The sequence below is a fragment of the Macrobrachium nipponense genome, chromosome 26 (assembly GCF_015104395.2).
Source record: "Macrobrachium nipponense isolate FS-2020 chromosome 26, ASM1510439v2, whole genome shotgun sequence".
In the NCBI taxonomy this organism is placed as follows: Eukaryota; Metazoa; Arthropoda; class Malacostraca; order Decapoda; family Palaemonidae; genus Macrobrachium; species Macrobrachium nipponense.
The window spans coordinates 35,072,110-35,091,979 of NC_087215.1; the positions used below are offsets into that span (position 1 = coordinate 35,072,110).

Genomic DNA, 19,870 nt, shown 5'->3' on the forward strand with positions numbered 1-19,870 from the left:
TCAGGTCTTTGGAGCCAAGTTAAGATATCTACCTGGGAAAGCAAATATCATAGCTGACGCATTATCCTACAATCCCGCACCATACTGCAAAGAACCATTAATTGGACTAAAAAATATAGAAACATCCGTGCCTATTGTTAAAACCTTATCTAAACAAGAAAATTCTTTAACCCAAGAGATCGCGAGCATTGAATATCTGGGTTGGAGCGCAGAACTGTTACAAACTGAACAAAGCAAGAGTCAACAGCAATAAGCAAAACAATAAACACTTCGAACGGAAACAGGGTCAGCAGCTAAGCAAAACAATAAACACTTTGAACGGAAACAGGGTCAGCAGCTAAGCAAAACAATAAACACTTCGAACGGAAACCCTAAAGCAAAAGTATATTTAGAGTATGTGTGTCAGAATTATGTAATCGTCCTAAACTGGTTGCATTCCGTCATCCAGGGTTCTCTATTATGTCACAGAAAGCCAAATCACTGTTTTACTGGCCTACAATGCTTACAGATATAAAAAGCACATAACTAATTGTAACACGTGTCATGAAAGCAAAGGATACACTAAGACACCTGTCAGTTTAGGGGCCTATCCTGTGCCAAAATCAATCCTTGAAAGAATATACGTAGAATTATTAACAGAATTACGAGTCTGACAGAGGAAATAAACACTTCTTAGTGTTAATAGTTCCTTGACACGTTATATAGAATTAATAGCACTAAAAACAAACACCGCAATTGAGTGCGCTAGGAATATTTATGAGTGCTAAATCAGTAAACATGGAATTCAACACATGATAATCTGACTCGGGTGGTGTAAATCAATAATAATCTCCTTAACTCGTTGTGTGAATTCCTTTCCATTAAGAAAACCAATGCTATATTTTGTCACCCAGAGTCAATCGGTTTGGTAGAAAGGATAAATAAAAAAGTGTTATGTCTTACGAGTTACAACTCGTGATATTGGATCCGAACTGGATTATAGCGTTTCTCGCGGTTTTAAATACCTTTATCATTCATATCTTGTATCTATAGAATTGATACCGCAAGTAGCCTTATACAGTACGCCGCTAGAACACTTTTCCACATATTCAAGCCAACCATTAATTTATCAAATATATATAAAAACATATATATATATATAAATAAATATAAAAAATAAAATAAATATGGATACAAATGGAGTCGATATAATACACTCCGTAAGAAGTCGGAAGGGTTACAAATTATAACAAAAAAAGAATCACGATAAAATCAATAAGCAAAACGTAACCATAGGTTAATTTAATATCCAAATATATATACGTAAAGATTTGAACTCTAACTTAACGCTTTAGTAATGACAAATAAGCTAAAAGTTCAAACACATATCAAAACCTACTGGCATATTGTCTGTCCCGGTGATTTATATTCGTAGTAATTGAAAAAAAAAAAAAAAAAAAAAATAAAATAAAATAAAATAGATAAAATAAAATAAAATAGATTTTAAAGTGAGGAAGTCTAGAAGTGAAAATGTATATCTATGGAATAATCATATATGGATCTTACAGGGCAAATAATATATATAGAATTTGTATGGAAACCTTTTTTCATTAGTTTGAATAAGGAATATCTAATTTAACATAATTACATTTATTTACAATCATGCAGATTTCCAACATGAAACTAACATATTGTTCAATTTTGGTACTTTTTTTTTTTTTTTTTTAGACATTCTTCTCGTGTGGGTCGAGTATTAAAACAAAAAATACCCAATTCATACTAAAGTCGTATTTATTACAGCAAGTAACGTAACTCTTAGCTGGCGGAGAGCAATCTCCTGCCAAGTGATGACGTCATCAGTTCTGAAGGTGCATGACGCGTTGCCGGATCAGCATTGTTCCTTTTAACCTCAATAAAACGCTTGCATAGGCAGGCTTCATCTGCGTGTGTCGTCTCGCGCTTGCAAAGCAGGTTGCTGGAGAGAGGAATGCTTAGCCTGAACTTCTCATGGGCAAGGCAGACGTTAGGTACAAGTGTCTATCCGTATGCGCAATGCAACTCTAGTTAAGGATTTGCAATCATTTTAAAATTAATGAACAAAATAAGCAAATAGAATTTCTATAACATCAAAATGAAGTAATTTTTTCTGAACCTCATAGACAATTAGAGTCAATAATTCAGCTTATGACATTGGTAAACGGACAATTAGAACTATCAAGTTATGGATATGAAATATTTACTTGCAACATTAGTCTATTACAATTCAAGTAAATCACATTCATGGGAAAATGTCACATTTTCTTGAAAAACCCAAAGTTTATATAGAAATTAGTTACATAGTGGGTTCTTTCGTTGCATCCCCTGCCTATTAATAAAGTTTTAACCTCAGAGGATGCGCGCGAGAAAATTGAATATGAAACTTTTGTTAGGGGCACATAGGATCGGATTTTATCACAACTTAATTTCAGCTAGCATAGAGAAATACAGAATCATGATTAATATTCTCTTTGACTCTTATGTTGCCTGGCAATCTTAAAAACAGTTCCGTTTCACACTTCCTTGTCTAGTAACTTATTACCAGTAATATCGAATTTTCTTTGGGATTCGTATTGATATCTGTTTATTTTTTTATAATTATGGATATTTTTACAGTCATCATAGACCTGGATAGGTTCACTCATTGTTAATGCCATGGATAAAAAAATTTGTACAGCTGACTCTTTTGAATTCCATAAAATATCAGCGAATTCATGTGGGTAAAGTCTGGTTCTTAATGGCTTTCTCCTCCCCGTATTTGATGTTGTCTGAATTTATTTGCCCTTGTAACAAGTATAATTTCGCTTGCAGGCTGATTAATGGAACCTGGTTACAGTATCCTGCAGTACGAGAGTTTCACATCGCAACTTCAAAAAATCGTTCGTCGCTGCGGACGACGGCAGTCAAGTAACAACTGCCTACAATGTGAAAGGAATAAGCACCATCATAAGTGAACAAGCTTATTTCATGTACTTCTTCGACCGACACCCGTATCCTGTCGTTAATCTCGTTTTAATGCGGAATGCTCCGGCGGCTGTCGGAAATCGACTACCCCCGAAATTATGACCAGAAGGATATTCAGCTCTACATTGCTGGTGAAGGACTCGTGCTGGGGATGATTTTATTCATCGCGAACGTATTCGTGTGGCTCAGGATGCAGAGAACAAGTATCAGGCCCAAATAGAACGTTGGACCCCGCCAAGCAATTTTCCCCTTGTTTTAACCATTTGGACTTGGCCATTTCATTTGGCTATAGGTGGTTATCTGGAACTGTGTAATGGACGAAAAGTTATTCGAACGCTAGTTAAATGTGTAGTAGTATAACCTCGGTCATGTATCCTATATATAAAAGTATCATGTATCCTATATATAAATTATCATAAATAACAGAGTCGAAATATATCTTTGCGTGTACGCACTAGGAATCTATTATATAAATGATCATAAATAACAGAATCGAAATATATCTTTGCGTGTATGCACTAGGAATCTATTTAAAGTGCACATATATTGATCATAATTATATGAATCCATATACATATGTATAAATAAATCAGGTAGCCTATAATCAATCTGTTACCTTTTATCTTACCAATAACTGCAGATATATAACAGTTAGCATAAAAATCAACGAATCAATCAGCATAAACATTAATAATTTTTATCAATTCATATATGAAATTTTTATCAGTTAAAATATGATTTTTATCATGTTAATCTTTATCCTATGCGATTATCAGAGTACATCAGTATTTTCTGTAGCATATGTATCTTAATGAGATGAAGTGAAAAACTGTATCAGTATATATCACGTGATCACTATTATTTACGAATACCATCATATGCATATTGTGTCGTATATATTATTACTTGAATCTGTATTTGTGTACACCATGAATTTTTTTTACTTATAAGTATTTTCTATTTATCTATATATATTCACATAGTGTCTGTATCACACTCCTTTAAGTCAAATGCAAGTCAAGCTTGAGTAATATTCAGTGGTTGGTTTTGGTAGCTGACCGAGCTTTTATGTAAGTGATTACATAATAAAAATATGGAATGTTATTCCATATATATAAAAGACTAAAACTAAAGAGGTCAACCAGATTGCTTGCAGGAATGTGATCAGACCAGAGACGCTAAGATGACGTATACCATAAAGTAGGCTAAGGTGACGTGCCGTCACCTGTGGTCATTCATTTGTTTTGAAACATTAGTCCAAGCTCCCTGCTTGAGACAACTACCGCGACCTATAATTCAAACGGCCTACGTGATCTGTAGTGTGTTTCATTGTATGTATGTTCATATGTTCAAGTTACTGTCTGCTTCCTTTATGACTTGTAATATGTATGTTCATATGTTCGAGCTACTGTCTGCTTCCTTTATGACTTGTAACCGAGATGGTGGTCGGAACAGAATAGAATTAGCCATCATCATTGGCAGAAGCGATCAAGCCATCGTCATTAGAAGACCTGTACAAATCCTATCTGATTTTCATCATGTAATCTCAGAGAATATAAGTATTTTTTTATACTTCGTGTTTTTACTAGAACCTCACATTATTGCCGAATCATCATGAGTTTAACACATCGTCGTCATAACCAAAGAAGATAATACCGACTTCATAAGTGATCTACAAACCCCATGACACTCCAATGAGTATGGAAGTGCATAACCAACCAACTTAGCGTAAGATTATCGCAAGTCTAACATTACCTCATAGGGCGCCTTATTATACAAGGCAACAGCCCTAATATATGTTCCTACCCCCCCTGTTCACTAAACTACATAAACTGGAAAATCTTACTTGTAGTCAGTGGTGCTCTCTGTCTGCAATCATGTCATTAGGCTAGTAAGACCTCGTAAGTACAAAAATATACTATTTATTACCCAAAGCAGTTGGTTATAAAATAGGACAAAATGATTAACAAGTCATAATGGCATAAAAGCTAAATCTGCCCATAAAGAAACCAGTAAGTTAACATTATACCCTCCTGACTAAGAATTCTCTCCCATACCCAAATTGTCAATAAGTACATTGTATTAGTCAGGTTAGAGATTCCCGTCTCTAAATTAGCCGTGGAATAGGACCCATCTGTAATAAAGATAATAAGGCATAAAAGACATGTCACACACATCACTCTTTTCAAAGTATTCACGTTAAGAGATTATTTCACACTTCTCTCTCTTTTCAAAGGTAACAGTTTTCTAAGTCTTTATTGAATATGTCCTACCTTTACGATGGGGCGTTCTCTCCCGACACTTGGTGTGTACCGCTTAACCTCTTGGCGTTCACCTAAAAGAATGTCACTTTCGCAAGTGCCTTGGAATATTAGGCCTCTAACATCCGTACAAACGAATGTACATGCCTCTCGACGGGTGAATGATCTCGGTTAAACTGCTTGCGCATCAAATTCCTTTCTCACGCAAGCTACCCCTTACAGTTCAGCCTGTCTCCAAGCGAGAAGCGATATGTGACTTCACTTAACATTACATTGGCACTTTAAACATATTATTAATCATTGCCCCTCTTTTCATCTGACAGAGGAGCTTGGCCACCCAAAATTGCTAGCTCCCGCCTAGCCACTGTTCACAAACAGCTCATATATATATAAAACACATTGGCTGGCTCAAAAAAAAAAAAAAAAAAGTAGTACACTCCCGTCGCACACCATGTCGGCAACTAATGCACAATGTATCAATTTACCACATGACTTAGGGCCGCCTCCGTTGCTGGAGCCCTTGTGCTTCGTCGAATACACAAAAGCTTAAGAACTCCTAGCACACAAATTGTGATCAGTATAGCACCTAGCATGACCATTACTATTGGCATAGTGTAACGGTCGTCGAAAAAGAAAGGCTCATCCTCACCACTATCCTCCACTGTAATGGTCCCCATTTTAGGCGGGATTCGAACTGCCTTATGGCTTCCATGTAAGTGTTGATGAAACACTTTGGTAGACGAGTTGTAGACACTCCGACTAAGTACCATGAAGGAATCCGAGAGAACCCTGCAGGAACCGTCAAACAGCTGGGATCCCTGTAGGACGAGCAAATTGTTGTAAACGCAGGTCGAGTGCGTAAACCAACTCTAAACAACTTAGCATGCGCCATTATTCAGCGTCTGCGACCCTCGTGAGTGTATCCAACACCCTCTCGTTGCGAAACTGTAGATTCGACGTTTTCTACTGAAGTAAACGTGGTCACCACTCCGTTATCAATGAAAATATCCCGTGACTTCTGTGCAAGTGCTACTTGCCCCCGCCTCATCGAAGATTGTAGACTCCTGATTTATCCCAGAACGTATTCCTGAGACTAAATATCGAAGACATCTCATCCTTTGCAAAGGCAGTCCACAGAAACATCATTCGCGTGTAGACTCGACTCAACCTCTGGTACTGTAGAACGAAGTCGTCTCCATCGCCATCATCACGTAGAGTTGGGAATTCTCCAAAGTCATTGTGTCCGTATTTAATAGGTCTACATGGTCATAAAATAACTAAAGTCTTGTTGTACCCCACAAATCCGTCATTAATAATTAATATATTCAATCTACTAGCCAAATATTAAAAATTCCTCGCTAAACCAAATATAATCTTTACCTACTGAATCCTCACAAATAATCCCATATATGACAGATACGCTATCAAAAGAGAACCCATAACGTCTAACAGCAAAAACCCTTTTATGGTTTATATAACTAGCCCCCATAAAATATAATGCCGAACACCCCTTCTATCCAACTCACATACCCGGACAAATTATAACTCCTATCTAAGATAAAAATGCTATTTAGAGCTTAACCCTCATTACAACAACTCTCGTAAAAAGAGAAAAAAAGAAAAAAGAAAAGGAGAAAAAAAAAGATAATAGCAACAATAATAAGTGAACTTTCCCCCCATTACACAGAGAAAAAGAAACATATATAATTCAATATCTTTCCCAAAACGGAATGTGTACCATTACGGAATCTGCTATCGCAGCAAACCCATTGACCAGAAACGACCAGAAAAGAATCCCCTTACATGATACTTTCCCGTGAAATGCCATAATCAGCATCTACAAAAATAGTGCAAACCCCCGAGTAATCAACTCCAAAGGAAAAATCCGCAACCGGACTCGTTACAGCAACCTTAGCAAAAAAAAAAAAAACCTTAGCAAAAGAAAACCCACCTGTGAACACGTCAGGTGCTTTGGACTGCAGCATAGTCAGACTCGCGACGCCAGAAACTCATGACTCTCAAAAAAAATGTTCTATACTGAACTACGTAAGCACACTCCACAGAACTATCTCTCGGATATGACTAAGGTGTTCCAAAGATTAATGTCACCTCCATATATATATATATATAAATCATCATCTTAATAATAACACCACTCCGGTGATATAAATATTTCCTCTATTTAATTAATGACCCCACGCCAAAAAGACCATCCCGTTTCTCAGCTAAAGCAAAAATTTGCCGTATTTCAACACGTACCTACGTAAAATATTAACCCCGAAATCTTGCGCCAAAATGCTGCAGATTTGCACATAATAAGAAAAAAAAAGTGTAGGAAATAAAAAAGAGAGAAAAAAAAACATGTGAAGGCATTCTGTCACCAAATCACAAAAAACAGACAGCAAGAAAAAAGAAAAAAAATGGTTTTCAGATATTGCCCCAGTGCTCTGTTTTCGATGTTGACGCAGTCCTCTATACTTAGTAGTCCTCTCCCTCCTTCCTTTCGTGTTATGTATAGTCTGTCCGTATTTGCTCTTGGGTGTAGTGCTTTGTGTATTGTCATTTGTTTCCTGGTTTTCTGATCTATGCTGCGGAGTTCTGCCTTCGTCCATTCCACTATTCCTGCGCTGTATCTGATTACTGGCACTGCCCATGTGTTTATGGCTTTTATTATATTTCCGGCGTTGAGTTTTGATTATTATTTTTATTATTAGGTGATATATATTATTATTATTATTATTATTATTATTATTATTATTATTATTATTATTATTATTATTATTATTATTATTATTATTATTATTATTATTATTATATATATTCCTACTTTCAAAATGCATATATCCCCTCTTTGACTGTATAAAATATTGTGTATAAGATTGTGCTACATTTTTTCAGATTCCTAGATAGTTTACAGATAGGATGTTTAAAATGTGTGTTCAGATTTCTGCATTACATTTATAAAAAGAAGATATAACATATAATGTAGAAAGAGAGAGATTTTCTTTGTCCGTTCAAAGCTAGAATTGTTTCAGTAACTTTTCATCTCCTTGAGATTAAGGGAGCTCGAGTCTTCGGGTTGTTATCAAAACATGTCAATCTTAATTATTGCTCAACCTCCGTTTCGATCGGGTACGTGTCTGTTGAGCAGAATCGTCTCGTACGCGTATGTCTTTTATCAAAGCCACGTGCAAATTTCCCTTTTCTTTGTAAAGTTGCGTAAAATTTTGAGCTTCTTGAAAGAATTATTGCCCAAAACGTTTTGTGTCGTCTCCACTGTCCAGCTTCCAAAAGGAAGAGAATTCATTGCATCTTAGATACTCAAAGCGATCACAACTCTCTCTCTCTCTCTCCCTCTCTCTCCATCGCATAGCACTTTTGATTTTAAAGTAACGTAACGATTTTGTACTTATTGAATGGTCACTCGTAACTTGAGAATTTCAGATTTGATATTTCTTAGAGTTTATTTAGTGTTATTTAGTGTTTGTGGAATCTGAACAAACATTGTTGTGTAATGGCGCCTGGTTTTGTGAGAGTGTGAAACAAGCCTGCAGCAAAGGAAGAAATTGGTATACCAAAAAGGTAAAGTGTGTTATATTTTTATTAGTTGCAACTAATAACTAATGGGAACAGTAGTTAGGTAAAAACTAATAACTGATGGTTATTAAGGTTTGTTAAAAACTGATAACTAATAGTTACAATGATTTGAGTGAAACTATTTACATTTTTACCCATTGCAAATTTTTGTGTTTGTTTCATTTGAAGTGTTAATTTTTGTGCATTTATTCATTTTCTTATTGAAGTGATTTTTATGTTTTGTGCATTTATCCATTTTCTTATTGAAGTGTGTTTTTTTTTTTATATTCTCTGAGATTAATACTTTTGTAATTTTGGTATTTTCCTCAATTTTCTGTATTTTCATTTACATTCACAATTTAATTAACTTAGTTATTTTCATTGCTTAATCATTGCACATTTAATTAAATTTAACACTTGTGAATTAATTTGCATTTACTTAGAATTCTTTTCAAGTTTTATTATTGTTTAGCACTTGTGAATTAATTTCCAATTTTCAATTATTGCCTAACACTTTAGAATTTTGATTGAATAAATTTTTTTGAATTTTGTGATTAATTAATTTTGATTTAATTTTACTTAATTTAATTCTAGAATTAATTAAACTTTACTTTGTTTTCAAGTAACAGTAATTTTCCCTGTTATTGTGAATTCCCCTAATAAATTTTGAGTTCAATAATAAATTTTTTTATTTAAAATTTTTATAAGTGTTTTAATTTCTAACCAGTATATTTGTATTTAAGTGTAGGCTCCACTTTGGAGGGGTGCCGATCGTAAAAATATTTGCCAAAAATACACTAATCAAGACAGGCTAATGAATTTATCAGGCATTATTAGCACTATAATAACGCATATTCTCTGTGAGTTTTATCATCCTACAGGGAAAATAAATGATTTTAAGAAAAAAATGATTTTAAGAAAAAAAATGTACTGAAGGTCATTTGGTGATCGGTGAGAAACTACAGTCTTGAATAGAAATTCGGTCTGACAGAATGTTGGTATATCCCCTGGGAGCATGCACATAAATCATTATCAAAATATAACAGTAAATAAGTACGTAACAACAACAAAAAAGAGAGCAACAACTGAAGCGAAAGCGCAGCCGATAAATATGGAAATCGCAAATATAAAAAAAAATAGTATAGTATCCCTCTAAATTGGTCGATGTCTTTTCTACGTTTTCTACGAGTAGTTTCATCTCAGAGAACCATTTTAGGGGTGTCTAAACAAATTTTTCAAGTTTCTTGTCCTCAGAAAAAATCGCTTTTTCGCTTTTTCTCTGGTTTGTTTTTTTCGGGAAGGGGGGGGGGGGTTTTCTTTGATTGTCCTACATAATATAATTGTTAGATGTTTTAGGCTATCAAGTGACATAATAACTACAATCTCTCCGAAGGTTTTGTCCCTAAATCGAGGTTTGAATTTTTTATGAATATTTCTTCCTAGCTATAGCCTTATTTTTCGGCGGGGCTTTCGCTGAACTTACCTGAAGTTGTTGCTCTTTTTTTTGTTATTACGTGCTTACTTACTGTTCTATTTTGATAATACTTTATGTGCATGATCCCAGGGGATATACAAACATTCTGTCAGACCGAATTTCTATTCAAGACTGTAGTTTCTCACCGATCATCAAATAACCTTCAATACAAAGGGCCCTGAATTTCACATTTTTTTTCATAAAATCATTTATTTTCCCTGTAGGATGATAAAACTCACAGAGAATATGCGTTATTATAGTGCAAATAATGCCTGATAAATTCATTAGCCTGTCTTGATTAGTGTATTTTTGGCAAATATTTTTACGATCTCTTACGATCGGCACCCCTCCAAAGTGGAGCCTACCCTTAATTATGATTATATTTATGTTAGGTAGAAACATAGAGTGTTAATTGATCTGCTTTCCTTCAATTTACTTGAAGTGACCTAGAACCAGGGAAGTACTTAGACTTCTGAAATCAGGGAAATACTGAGACTTTTAAAGTTGTTGATTGAGTGATGCCCTTTGATTAATTTAAGTACTTACAAGATTACCTCACACCTCTTTTGATGAACTTAGTCTGATTTTCTGCGATACTGGTAAGTTGTTAAGGAATCACTGTTGCCTTTAGAGTATTCAGTCGTTTAGTACATGTGATGAGTATTCAGGTGTCTGGCTTTTGTGAGGTAACAATTAATGAATGGTAAGTGTAGTAACCAGCTACTTGGCACTTCGTCACAATATATATATATAATATATAATAGATATATAGTATATATAGAAGTTATATATCTATATATATATATATATATATATATATTATAGATATATATAGATATATATATATTATATATATGTGTGTGTGTGTGTGTGTGTGTGTGTGTGTGTGTGTGTGTGACAATAAAAAGGTCCATAAAAACACTACTTAGGCTTTGTAACCATATATTCCTCATAGTTGGGTAGTACTAATCACTGCATGGCAATACCTGGGCAAAATATGGTAGGCAGAAGTCTTCGAAAAATTGTTAGGATACAGTAAAAGGCTTTCATATTTATAATCTAATGCACACACACACACACACACACACATTGACACACGAATTATATAGTATCTCATTACCACAGGTTATGATATATGTAATGGTTACTATGTATGTGATAATGCGCCATGCACGTACAGCGAGCACGCACACACACACACGAATATAATTCTCCGTTTATGCATGCTTCCTATTTCCAAAATTATAACAATCGGTTATTTGTTTGATTCGTGCATTTATGTAACATGGCTATACTACGCCTAGTAATAAGGCAATATGCCTAACAGAACCTCCAAATATGATACATTTGCCTTCTCTCTGATTTCATTTCCTCCGTAGAGATTATTTTTTAACCTGTGTGTTTCCCTGGGAACGAAAAAGTCTAATCCACACCCAGGTGGATCTGCAAAAACTGGACATCGATGATAATTTTTATGGAATGTCGTATACATAACTCTTTCCAGGGGTCGTTCTTTCCACAATACGTCTAAACGAGCTTGTGGTGTGAAAGTAACTCTGTATACAATCAATTTATATTATTATCAAGAAATGAAAAAAATATGACCAGAGAAAAATATGCAACAATTTACCTCAAACGAACCCATAACGCTTTAAACATCACCCTTCCGGGGAAACTGAAGTTTCATCTTGATTCATATAACGCCATTGTGGATTTGACCGAAATATTCCTATTTAGACCGCGGTTAAAAGCCTTAATATAAATAAAAAGAAAATGTTTGATACGTACATATCTTTAGTTGGTGTATTCGCTGAATATTTCATAGAAGTTTGTATACATTCACATATTTCGTTTTTGTATATGTATGGTTAAGTGTGCACTGTATATTTATTCAGATTCACTGCATCTTGAAAGTGTCTCCTTTTGAGAGATATATCAACGGAAATTGTTCACTGATAAGATATCAGTTTTATTTTTGAACCCTCTGGGGGAAATCTTGTTCGTCCCAGCACAAAGCCTGGACCTTTCTCTCTTATTTGCGGTATATTTTTCTTTCTTTCTTTTTCACTCCATTAAGCCGAGCCTGTGTCAGAAACCACAGACTGATTCGTGCGATGTATAACGATCATTTCCAACTTGAGCAGCTTATAAATATCCCGTATCCCGCAAGCGCTCACTAGCAAAAGCAGACTAATGTGTAAGCACTATGCTATGCACTAGCTTGAGAGGAGCCAACATGCCAATGGCGACAGTAATATATACAAGTCGAGGTGACGTGAACTAAACCATAGCATATAGAATACGTATTTAATAGGTCATGAACCAGGCCTGAAACAGCTATATTGGCAAATAAAATCACAAGCGTAAATAGCGGAGTTTTGCACTGTGCCATGATGACGTCTTACGCCTGGCAACGCTGTTTCTTGCCACAACACCAACTTAAGAGGTGTTGCCGAAAAAATATGAATCGATTTATATATATATATATATATATATATATATATATATATATATATATATATATATATATAATTTCTTGAATAATTTCAGTCGTGTTTTATGCATCAAGGACTGAACAGTCTCTTCCATGTGCTTATTCAGTTTTTTTTTTTTTTTTTTTTTTTTTTTTTTTTTGCACGACGTTTGTGCAACAACATTTTTGAAAAAAAAAAAAAGCCTATGGTGTGAGGAGAAGAGAGAGAGAGACAGGTAGCTGGGTACCGGTGCTTTATTACTGTTGTTGTTTGAGATTAAGCTGGCCTTATACCAGCACGGGCTCTTGCTCCTAGAGCATCCCGTAGAGCTTAATTACAGACGAACTGGGTTGACATAGACAAGTGCAGACGGATAATTAGTACCAACTCACACTGAGAACAGAAATGAATCTGAGGGCCAGTAGAGTTGTGTTTTCTCACGATTACCTATACATAGATAAATGCAGACCCAGTTTGCGTACATACATGGTATTTATCACGGCGGCTAGGCCAGAGAATGCTTACCAGAACAACGCGGCTGAGATGGTTGAATACAATATATACGAGAGAAAGTGTTGTCCTTACAATGGCAACGTCGACTGGAAGTCTGGAACTTTGAGTGGTCTTTTCTTGGAAATGACAGAATTTTCCTAGAGAGAGAGAGAGAGAGAGAGAGTGTGTGTTTATTCCACTCCATTCCGATTGAATTCGTCATAACAATCAGGTATCGCTGACTCTTTTTCCCTTGAATACCGCTGTCTCTCTAGCTCTCTCGAGCTCTGTTGTGGCCACGTCCTTTGGGATGATATTTGGTGTTGTGGAGATTGGTATCTGTCTGTCTGTGTTGGGGGCAGTGGTGGATCTAGAAATTTTTCATCTTAATATATATATATAAATATATATATATATATATATATATATCTATATATATATCTATATATATATATATATTTATATATATACATATATATATATATATATTATATATGCTTAAAAAATCACAGTATATGCACGTGACTTTATTAAATAAGCGAATACCTCAGGAAAATGATAGTCAGAAATCCAAGCGCTTTCGTCTTTACTAAGACATTGTCAAGGAAGGAATGAAATACAATTGGAGAGAAAGGTCTCAGGCAGTACATAACAAGATCAAGAATGCCAGATGGTTAATTGTCAAAAGGGTAAAAATTAAAAAGAGATAATCCAGGATTATCGGATATCACACGGTCACAAACCTAAACATAGATTTAACCCTAACCGAAATTACAAAGTATCCGTACAATCCAAAACATGTAAAAACTGAATATATCAATTTTGTTGATTATATTTATCTACAACTTTTTTCATTATGAAGGCATCAAGTTTAAATAAACCAAGACTTAAATTTAGAACATTTCCATTATTTGACTTGATGAAACAAGATTCAATGGTATTCCTTTTAACTGTGTCATTACATGGGATTAAGGCTCTTGCTTGACTCCAATTAATATGATGATCTAAATCTCTCATATGTACGAATAATGCATTTGATATTTGCCCAGTTCTCACAGAATATTGGTGCTGTTTGAGACGTTGTGAAAGAGATTTACTGGTCTGTCCGTAATAGACTTTATCACACTTTTTGCAAGGAATTTCATATATGCAGCCTGGATGATCTTTAGGAGAATTTTTTATTACTAAACTCTTGACATTAATATTACTGAAAACAACATTTATGTTAAAAAGCTTTAAAATTTTAGGAATATCTAAAAACCTTTCATCATAGGGTAATTTTAGAATATTATGCTTACTAAATGCAAGTTTGTCATTAGTTGGATAAAATGTTTTTCTAGCTCTTTTCCATGCAACATCTACAAAAGTCCTTGGGTATTTAAGTTTCAATGCAATATCATAAATAGTTTTAATCTCAGCGTCAATAAACTGTGGGCTACAGACAAGTAAAGCCCTTAGGAACATCCCAGAAAAAAAACAGAGAATTTAACATTTTGATGGTGATATGAGTAGTAATGAACAAGAGAGGCAATGTTAGTTGATTTCCGAAAGACTGAAAAGGTGAAATTTCTATCATTTCTATGGACAATTACATCAAGAAAATTCAAATTACAATTTCTTTCTTCCTCTACAGTAAATTTTATAGAAGGGACTAAATTATTGAGATTATTAAGGAATTCCTGGAGATTTTCGTGAACTGGCAAATTACAGAAAATATCATCCACATACCTAAACCATATAACTTTTTGGGGCAAAATTCTTGGTAAGAGTTTTGTCTTAAAAAATTTCATGTAAATATTGCTAAGGACAGCAGATGAGGGATTACCCATAGCCATGCTAAACTTTTGTACAAAAAATTCCCCATTAAAACAAAATTTACTATCTTTGATAGAGGGTTGGCAGCCCTGAGTATTGTAAACACACATCCAAGTTTGAGCTCCGCTGTTATTGACGGGTTTCGAAGGATAAAGATGGTTTAACGTACACAGGCAGAAGAAAACCGTAACTATAACGTTTCTAGATTAAATTGAGGGTCCCTGGTGGCGCCGGCCAAAGTTACAACATGCTCTCAGTCAATTTGGTGACGTCAGTGAAGTCTCATTGGTGACGCAATGAGCTTTAAACCAGCAAAGAGACAGGACTCTGTAGGGTTGTCGTTTTCGTTCAACCCTGAAATTTGTGAAGTAAGTGAGGTAATTTTTGATTTGTTGAAAGTAAATCCTGAGGATATCACCGGATACCAGGTTTATAATGGCAATAAGGCTGTCATTAAATTTTGTAATAAGATAGCCTATAAGTCTTTTTGTGATCTCTATGATGAAAAAGACGAAAACAGTGATAAGAAATCATTTCAAATATTAAACTTCAGTAGAGCATACACATACGTGTCAATTAGGTATGCACCATTCGAAATGGAAAATGGTTCGTTGGAATACATTCTCGGATGGTATGGGAAAGTATATGGAATCAGGTTAAACAGATTTACTCATGGACGGGAAGCAGGCCTTCTGAATGGAATACGAACAGCAAGAATGGAACTGAAAAGTAATATACCGTCATCTATGAATATTCATGGCTTTAATATTTTGTTTTTCTACAACGGACAAAACAAAACTTGTTACAAGTGTGGAAGAAGTGACCACATGGCAGTCAAATGCACATATGAGAAAGAGGATAGAATAAACATATTCAGCACTGAAGATTTTCCTGCTATGATTCCACGTGATAAAGTGAATCCTGTGGGAAAAATAAATAAAGAGGTACAGGTAGTTGGGGATAGTCAAGAACAGGTTAATGTGTACGAAGACAAAAATGAAAAGGAAGATGAGAAAAATGGAAATGAAATTAATGTGATTGAAGAAGGCAATGCAAAGGAAGGCGAGAATAATGGAAATGAAAGGGATATAAATGAAGACAGTGCGATTGGAAATGAAATGGATGTAAATAAAGAAAACAGTTCAAAGGGAGATGAGAAAAATGGAAATGGAAAGGAAATTGAAGTGAATGACAAAGATTTAGCAAATAATCATTTCGGCGACAATAAGATGGATAGAGGCCAAAGCCCAGATGGAATAATAACTGGTATAATAGAAGCAGAAGTACACCTAGATATGGGAGGACCAGAGAATAGTAACACCCAAATAGAATCAAGGTTGAGAGAGCGAAGTCCTTTGCATGACAAGCAGTCGTTAGATTTCCTTGATTTAAAGTTCCTTAGTAGTGAAGATAAAACTGATCATGATATCACAGTAAAGGCAGGTCCAGTTGTACATTTAGCACTACCGGAAGCGTTTTCTCAAGACTTGTTTGCTGAAGGTATATCCGAGGATGCCGGGGAAGAAGCTGTCACTATTGATGACGACTCAAGTAGCAATTCAGAAGATGGTAGTGAAGTGGGAGGAGTACCTGACATCGATGATGGAAAAGACTCTGAGAAGAAAAGCGAATGGTCTGTGAAAGTGAAGTCAGGGGGGAAATTAAAATTGAAAAAGAACAAGAATAAAAAGAATTTTGCGAAAAAGAGGAAAATATTTTAGGAACTTTATATCATTCATTATGACATTGGCTTGAATGAGGAAAAGAAACAAATTAAGTTTATATCAATGGCTAAATATAAATTGGACATTGTAATGTTGCAGGACCATAATATAAAGTGTATCAGTAAATTAAGCTATGTTAGTAAATATTATGAAATATTCATTAACCATACCACGTGCTTGAAAGGAGGCATAGCCATATTGATAAGTAAGCGTTTGTCACCTGTATATGTCATAAGCCAGGAATCAGATGTGGAGGGCCGTATAATAAGTTTACGCGTTCGTATTGGTGAACAAGTGTTATTCTTGTTAAATGTGTATGCACCATTAGGTACTGGTAAGAAAAAGGGGAGGGAAGATTTTTTTGATGAATTGTGTTATTATTTGAGGCAAAATGTTGATGATATCATTCTTGGTGGGGACTTTAACTCAGTAACTAACGCTAGAGGTGTAAGTAATGGAGATGATAAATTGATCTCTAAGAAATTTACTCTGTTATCAAAGGCAATTGGTTTGAGAGATGTTGCCAATACGAATATTTCAAAGGACCATACTTATATAAGAGGAAACTATGCTTCTCGCATTGACAGGATATATGTGACTAAACTGTTTTCAAATATCAATGTATGCGAAACGATTCCTGTATCATTTTCAGATCATAATATGGTTGTAACCAGTATCAAAGTTAAATCACCTTCTATTGGAGGAGGTGTATGGAAATTAAATGTAAGTCTGTTAGCTCAGGATGAGGTGAAAGAAAAATTTAAAGTTCTGTGGGTGAGTCTTAAAAAGGGGAAAGGTAATTTCAGAGGTATACTAGAATGGTGGGATCATTGTAAAATTCAAATAAAACGATTCTTTATAAAGGAGTCTTAACAGATAGCATTAGAAAAATATGGTTTGATCAATCTCTTGCAACAAAGGCTTAAAGACTTATACATGAAAGCAGGGGATTATGGTGTAGAATTTACAATGATAACTTCAATAAAAGAGAGGGTAGAAAAACTGAAAAATGATATTTGTGAAAAGGTAAAGGTAAGAACAAAAATTAAAGACAAAATAGAAGGAGAAAGGTTATCATGCCACGTATTAAGGAAAGAGAAAAAACAAGGTAATCGTGTATTACGTAATATCGTGGGGCCTGAAGGACAAGTATTGGAAAAATCAGATGCCATTTTATACTATTCTACAGAATTTTATAAAGAAATATATAGGAAAGTTGATGTTGAACTTCACGTGCAGGAGAAGTTCATAGCATTATGTAATAATAGACTGGAAGAAGAGGACTGTGAAATGTTGGTTGATGATATTACAGAAAATGAGTTAAATGCTGTAATTAAGAATTTGAATAATGGGAAAGCACCAGGTATGGACGGGTTACCGACAGAATTCTATAAGGAATTTTTACCCATAATAAAAGATGAGCTATTAATGGTCATTAAGAAAGTACTTAAATGCAAATAATTGACTTCTTCACAAAATATAGGATTGATCAAACTCCTTAGCAAAGGGACTAAGGGGAATACCCTTAGTGACTGGAGGCCTATTTCACTTTTAAATGTCGATTATAAAATAATTGCGAAAATTTTAGCAAACAGGTTAAAGATTGTCATGCCAAAATTAATCTCTGAAGAACCATATTGTAGTGTAAAAGGGAAATCTATCATAAACTGTGATAATAACATTCGAGATATCATCCACTATGTCAATGAGAAAAGATTAAGTGGAGCTGTTTTAAAACTAGATTGGGCAAAGTCCTTTGATACTGTCGATCATGACTTCTTGTTTAAAATAATGCAAAAACTAGGAATACCATGCATATTTGTTGATTGGATAAAAATCCTTTATAAGAATTGTATGAGTCGGTTATGTATTAATGGGTATTTAGGTAACCCCTTGTCCATTGAAAGATCAGTAAGACAAAGATGCCCTCTCTATGCTACTGTATGTTTTATATCAGGAATCATTATATTTGGAAATTAAGGAAAATGAAGGTATAAAGCCAATTCAACTTCCAAATAACACAAATGTATGTGTTCAAGGATATGCTGATGATTCATCATTTTTTATAGTTAATGATCAGTCTTTGGTGGAAGTATGCAAGGTAATAAATGAATTTGAAGAAGCATCGGGGGCTAAACTGAATAAAAATAAAAGTAGTATTACTGGTATAGAAAACTGGAAGGGTAAAACAGATTGGCCTACACCTTGATTGGAAACCGAGATTGAACTGAAGATCTTAGGGATTTTTTATTGTCAGACAGAAGTCGAGACTATAGCAAAGAACTGGGATAGCACTGTGAGCAAGGTAGAAAGAGCAGTAAATATGTTATCTGATAGATATCTTACCATTTTTCAGAAAGCCATAATTATAAATTCAATGTTGCTGTCAAAAGTCTGGTATCTAGCTCATACAATACCATTAAGCAAAATATATGCTCAGAAAATAAATAGCATAATTTTTAGGTATTTATAGAAAGGGAAATATCAACCTGTAGGTAGAGCTACTTTGTTTTTGCCTATGAATGAAGGTGGATTAAACATAAGTGTATACCACAAAGCTGCGGCTATTCTTGCTGCCACAAGTCTTAAGGAAGCTCTGAATGGTAGGGAAATGAATATATATTACTGAACATATTTTACTTAATCTTATCTTACATTACTGTCAGATAAGATTAAGCCATTTGGTAGAGACTGCTCCCTGCACAGATGTGTCATTTGTTACTCCTGCATTCTATACCAAAGCAATTGAGGGTATAAGAGCAGTGTGTAAACATAAATATTTCCCCATTGTTAAAGTAAACATATTTACAATGAGTTTTTTTCCAAGGTTCCCGCAAAAGTTGAAAGCAATTACCCTCTGTTGTGTTGGGGGAGAATATGGAAAAACATAAATAACAAATTAATTGGTATTCGGGAGAGCTAATTTTTGTTCAAATATGTACATGAGGTATTGCCCACAAATGTAAGACTAAAAAACATGAAACTAAGAGACAATGGAAATTGTAACCTTTGTAATGAACAAGAATACACAATGCATGTATTTTATATTTGCATCAAGATAAAAACGTTTTTATA

General features: G+C 34.6%; 1 protein-coding gene across 4 annotated transcripts in view; it reads right to left on the reverse strand.

Annotated features, from left to right (window-relative positions):
- The window catches only part of LOC135200180 (uncharacterized), a 41,156-nt gene extending 28,631 nt beyond the window's left edge, over nucleotides 1–12,525 (reverse strand). For 3 of the 4 annotated variants that reach the window (XR_010311221.1, XM_064228543.1, XM_064228545.1), the window contains exon 1: nucleotides 12,079–12,525. The gene's annotated coding sequence lies outside the window, so the exon portion shown is untranslated. The remainder of the gene's footprint in view (nucleotides 1–12,078) is intronic. The other variant, XM_064228546.1, reaches the window with a different exon arrangement.
- Nucleotides 12,526–19,870: the final 7,345 nt, after the last annotated feature.